The sequence below is a fragment of the Varroa jacobsoni genome, unplaced genomic scaffold, assembly GCF_002532875.2.
Source record: "Varroa jacobsoni isolate VJ856 unplaced genomic scaffold, vjacob_1.0 scaffold_628, whole genome shotgun sequence".
Classification (NCBI taxonomy): Eukaryota; Metazoa; Arthropoda; class Arachnida; order Mesostigmata; family Varroidae; genus Varroa; species Varroa jacobsoni.
The window spans coordinates 39,600-45,599 of NW_019213530.1; the positions used below are offsets into that span (position 1 = coordinate 39,600).

The 6,000-nt window shown below is 38.8% G+C and overlaps 1 protein-coding gene across 3 annotated transcripts in view; it reads left to right on the top strand.

The window, feature by feature from the left end:
* Window positions 1-6,000, top strand: part of LOC111262124 (uncharacterized) — a 46,209-nt gene that overhangs the window by 20,441 nt on the left and 19,768 nt on the right. The window lies entirely within an intron of this gene.

The following is a 6,000-nucleotide window of genomic DNA, read 5'->3' on the forward strand; positions in this document are numbered from 1 at the left end:
AATATAAACCTAGAAGAGATATCAAGCTTTATTTTTACTAGACATTGGAATTTAATTTTGCCCCAATAATGCTAAGTGTGTTCATTGTATTTTTAGCATGCGAAAGAACTTATTACGAAAGAGCCACGGGAGATCGACCAGCAACTCCATTGTTGGAGCTAAATAGCCCTCATGATTTAAGATTAGATATTTTTTAGGGAAAAAAAAGCCCCTTTATAAGAAATCCGTAAAAACGTGACCGCACACAGATTATTATGATACTTCTATACGTGACATCAAAGGTTTAAAGCGCTTCGGAGGCACTAAACCAGCAAGACGCAAATACATTCCTGGTCCACAAAGAAAAAGCTTAATACTTTAAACAGACACAAGCGTAAGCAGCTGTATATGCGCATATGAATCGAAAGAAAGAAAAAAATCGATATATTTGCTTCTCCAAACCGACTGACTCCTTTTAAAACACTTAACAATCTGCGTTCAAACTCACGACCTAAACCTGGGGTTAAATCTGCAAGGCACTTTGAGATATGCCTCTTGCGGTTTAACGAAGTTTACCTTAATCTCGCCATTTTGTGGATCGCTTTGTTTCATCCTGAGCCAACAGCACAGCATCGAATAACACCAGTATGACTATTGCTGGTGACGTCGCAAGAGTGACAATAAGTCATAGAAAGAGTCCCCGTTCTTATCTGTGTGTTTAATTGTTTCCAACGAATCCGCAAAATAAGTAGAAAATGATCGGGCAATTCACTAAGTGCGAGCAACGGTCACCATGGAGATGCCCCTGTTAGGGCTGCGCCCCAGCGGGTGCAGTAGTGGTCGCTGTTGGTAGTTGTAACTGCCTGTTGCAGGTAATTATCTCCTAGATTAGCAAATAGATTATATAGATTGCAGCCAGGTTTGGTGAAGCTTTGCCTCGTGACGAGCCCGCTGCTAAATAACGAGCATTTCGTTCGCTTACAAGTGGCCACGTTTGCTTCTGCCTTTATCATTGCCCATTACAGGTGTCTTCAATGTATTTACAGTGTTACACCCCGACAATGGCGGTGGTTCGCTGTTAAGTGTATCCTGTTGTCTTCATAGACGACGATGATTCGATACTCGGCGACAGTAAATTGTCGTCACACTGCACTGTTGCAGAACCGTTGTGTTCTTTATGCAACGTGAACAACGGTCAGAACTCTGAGCGCTCCGACCGTCCTCTCCTGTTACGCGGGTTCCGATGCGTCACTGGATCAGACAGTGGCTACGAAAACAAACTAATAGAGATATATATATAGTTTCGTAGCACGACAAACACATATGCACATGATAGTAACGGAGTTACCTGACAGCACATTGTGCAATGCTTGTTTTTTCTTTTCATTGCTGTTACATCATCAAGGCGACGCATCATAAATATGATACTATTGTATTATACAAATCTAATGGGAACAACACCTGCTGCCGCCGCCGCCAGCGGTTCGTAATGGCGTGGATGTATGCGAACGCAAGCGACTGAGGCACTTATCTGCCAAATAGCCGCTGAATAAATAAGCATATGTGTAGATAGCCGAGTGGGAGAATAGGCAGACAGACATATAGACACCGGTCCTCGTACGCCGATGCTGTTGTGACACTGAGACTAATGATCATAGGTAATCAAGAAACATCTTCCCTGAAAAAGAACAGTAAAAAGGTTTCGACATCTTATCGCAGTTTTTGTCCATAGGTTGAAACGTCAATTTTTCGGCTGATTCATCCAGCATATGACCGCACCGATATAGCAGTAGCAATATCAACGTACAGACCTAGGGCAACAACAGCCTGTGTCCTGACAGATCTCAAGCGATTAGTTATGTCCAGTCATTAATGATGTTAGTTACTAAATAGCTAGGAGGCTTGTACGATGTTTTAATAATCTGTACTTCATAAGGCTAAAGCTGTGTAGCATATGTAGGAAACTTTTTGTACATTTGGTCGCTTTTTCGTTGAGTCGAAAGAAACAGAATAACGAGCTGCTTGGCCTATTCTAAAGTCGCATGTCTCAGGCCTCTCGATGTCCTAATGAAGTGATGATTCATGTTTCTTAGATCGCAGTTTCCTCGAAAATGAATAAACCATAAGAAGCTCTTTGAGGAATGGCGTGTGAACATATTCTTTTGGGAGTACGCTTGTCTGACATCTTCCAGTGGCTACGCTTGTTCTCTGCAATTACATTAGATAAATTTTGTTTTTTTTTTTTTCTTATTTTTTAGGCGAACCTTTGCCTAATACAATTGAATGCCAAATGCGCCAAATTACGCATCTCTATGTTTCAGTGAAATGCATAATGATCTTATTCACGTATATTTATTGCTACATACGTCGACAGCAGCAAACCTGGATGGGCTACGACCACTACAGAATAAGAGCACTAGCCCTGAAAGTTTATGTGTATCAGATGCTTAACGTGACTCTGGGAAATGGAAATGTGCAGGTTCTTGTGGCGCGCAGTCAACTTGAAGATTTGGCTGGATCCTTAATAACCCCACCTTATTAATCAAGGACAAACAACGGCCTTTCTCATCGGTCCGATTGTTCGTCCAGGCCCAGAAATTGTTTACCTCTGAAATGTTCATTGAACAATATCACGAATTGAGCCCTTTGGTTCATCACAGTTTCCTGCCGTAGCAACTAAATTAACCTCTAACAAAAAATAGGAAAACAACTAGTCACAACAACATACCGGCGTTCAAACTCAGGGTTTAAGCGAGACGACTTATATCGACGATTACGTTTTTAATACTAGCTAAATAAGAATAAGGTCTTAACTCACGATCGACAGGAAAACGCCTACCGGGGCTTCGGCTAAGCTCAGCTTAACATTCTAATAAGCGAACTTTGTGTTTTTGCTTGCATCTTTGAATACTTTTGCTAAGCATCTCATTTTATACACTTTACTAATGTGTGGCCCAAGCGTATTTTGGAGTAGTAGTAGACAATACTTTCGACGGAGCCTAGGTTTAACGTTTAATAGGACCAAATGATTACCGAAAAAAGCTGTCACTGCATTTCTTTCTGCATTCATACTTCTTCACCTAAATAGCCTTCAGTTCTTCGAATTGTTAACTAACAAACAAGATGAATTCTGCCTTTGGATTGCGCTCGAGGCTTTACGCGGTACCTGTTCATTTTCCATTGATTTTTCCCAGTTGGCTTTGTACATTTTTTCTGATTCACACGTAAATAAATCTTCGCTTTACGATCTGATAAAGCGGCCGAACGAGAGGGGTTGTATTGGTAATATGTGCATGATTGGCTATAAAAAGAGTCAAAGTCGGAGTGCATGTTTTTCTGCAAATGACCTAACCTAACCTAACCTAACCTAACCTAACCTAACCTAAGCTAAAGTCGCGTGTCATTAAAGATCGATCTGTTACTACGACGTTATTCGTCGGCGAAATAGAATCGCGTGAAGAGTGAACTGGTGATATAACTTACTATATATCGTGAGATAATCACTTTGTACTCCAGCGAACGATAACGATTTGAAAAAAAAAAAAAAAAGGTACATAGACATATCGTTTACTCCCTGATGTTATATTGTTTATAAAAAGAGTGTAACATATGTGTGATAGATAACAGCGACAGATTTTAAATAGCGAAGAACTTATATATATATAAATTATTGACATTACGGTCTATTCAAAGATGGATTATAATAATATGTCACAGGTACTAACTAACTGTAACTGATAGTATTTTCGCTGGGTAAACTTATGTGTTTGGATCGTTCCTTTAGACATAAAAATGGGCATTTGAATGACCCTAACAGATATTTTAAAAGTGTCCCCAAACGACTCGCCCCAAAGTGTGTGTGTGTGTGTGTTGTGAAAAAGGTTTTTGTACTTTGTTACTTATTACTGTACTAGAATGCTAATTATGTACTTAATACTAATAGATACGTCAGATGAATGTACATAACAGGTGTACACCGATAGAACTGGAAAAAAACAACAACAACAACAACAAGAAAGAAATTCAAACGGCTATATTTACTCCTCGTGGTCTGCCTTTAACTTAGGTGATTATTGTAAACAATACCTGGAACGATTATCTCACCTAAACGAGCGTGAGGACACCACTTTGTACGTTTCAATAACAAGTCGTCAACGTTTATTTATTCGAGATTCTATATTATTTACAAGTGTTTTTCGGTTTTAGCTAAGTGATAATTACAGTAATGGTAATGACGACAGAAATGCATTTAAGTAAAGTAACTTGAATTAAATAGCCCACAACCAAATTAAATAACTAGCAATTTTTAATTAGTTGATAATTCTTTATATATATATATATATTTTTTTTTTTTTTAATAAATACGATAAATATATTAGGAGAGTCTAAACGCGTTACTCGAGCGTAGGCTGGAAAACCCGTTGATTGATTATCAAAAAAGCAACATAGCTATCAACACCAGACCCCTTTAGAAAGAAGGGCTAAGAAATGTAGGGCTATGCATTAATTAGTAAGAACAACAATAACGGGAGCTGGCAACCTAAATGTACGCTCTACGAATTATTTTTTTATGAATGGGCGACGCACTCGCTCGTATCGGGGCGGAAATAATTTCTCGAGGTAATTGTTTTTAAAGTTTTAAAATCTAGTTTTTTTGTTGCCTGTCTCGTGTGTTGTGTTTTGTGCCTAGTGTTTTGATTTGGATACAAAGTATCCACACGAAGATTATTTATCGGTATCCAAATCCACAAAAACCCTTGTCTTAGGGGCATTTCGAGGTAAGACAATACTGGCACTTCCATACGAGCTCAACCTTAAATTGAGCAATTTATACGTCTAATTTTTGTGGCCTTTCATCGGACATTCAAAATCCAATGGTCCAAAAAAAGCGTGTATTTTTTAAAATTATTTTACTTACAATTAACTATTTTCGAAATAATCAAGCGTACGACTTAACTTTAGAAATTAGTAGCTTTACAAGTCAGCATCTGCGAGATTAATTTCTACACGGGCTTCGTTGGCTATCTGAATTGTATGCACAATAATAAGTGGCAGCTAGGAGGGATGCTGGCAGGCTATATGTAAAGCTTTTGAATATGACCTTAAATTTAATTGCTTTCAAATACGGTACTACTTCTTATGGAATCTTTACCGGACAATTTGTTTACAGACGCGTATCTGTTGAAAACTCTCGTTATATTGTACTTGAAGCAGGCTATTTCTTTATACCGCAAGGATTTGCTATTTAACCACGTGTTTCTATGATCAGGTTATTTTCAACTTCGATTTACAAACACAGGGCTAGAGCATCTTTGTAAGGAGTTTCTTCCTTATAGAGGTGCTACTATCCGGAGTAATCATTAGTAACCGCCCGTTTTAACGATGCTCTTACTAGCGTTTTACGTCTTCTAGCAAATCTTCTCTGGCAGAAAAAACGCTGTTACGGGTTAGTGGTTTATATAGCACATGCAAGCTGCAACGTCAGTTACGTGAAGAGTAAGGCATGGGGATAAATGACGTTTATTTGACGAGTAATAGTACAACCCCATACGATACATTCTTGTTAAGTTTATAGCAGTGTTTTTACTGTCTACTCCTGGACCCATAAACGCTGTAAGAATGTAATCAGACTGGTTAGTCGTGTCTATAGACCGACCTGCTAAAGAACACTTCAAATCACTGCTGAAGAAAGCTTCTGAAATGAGCAAACATTTTAAGAATACAAGCCAGCTTTGCACACACTGACTGGTGAGAGATCTTACACAACTCAGTCTGTACAAAGCCCTACAGCATGAACCGATTCCACGCTTTATTTACACCCGAAATCGCTAAGGACAATGTGAAGGTGGCTGAACGTCAGCCGCATTTGGAAATCCACTTATATATAGATTTAACCTTTGCCAGATGCTTATCTTAATGAATTCTCATCTCCTTTAAATACTACATACATATATATACGCATGTTATGTATGTGGATGTTGACCAGGTATATGGTGCCGTGGCCTAGATCGGTGTCAAACG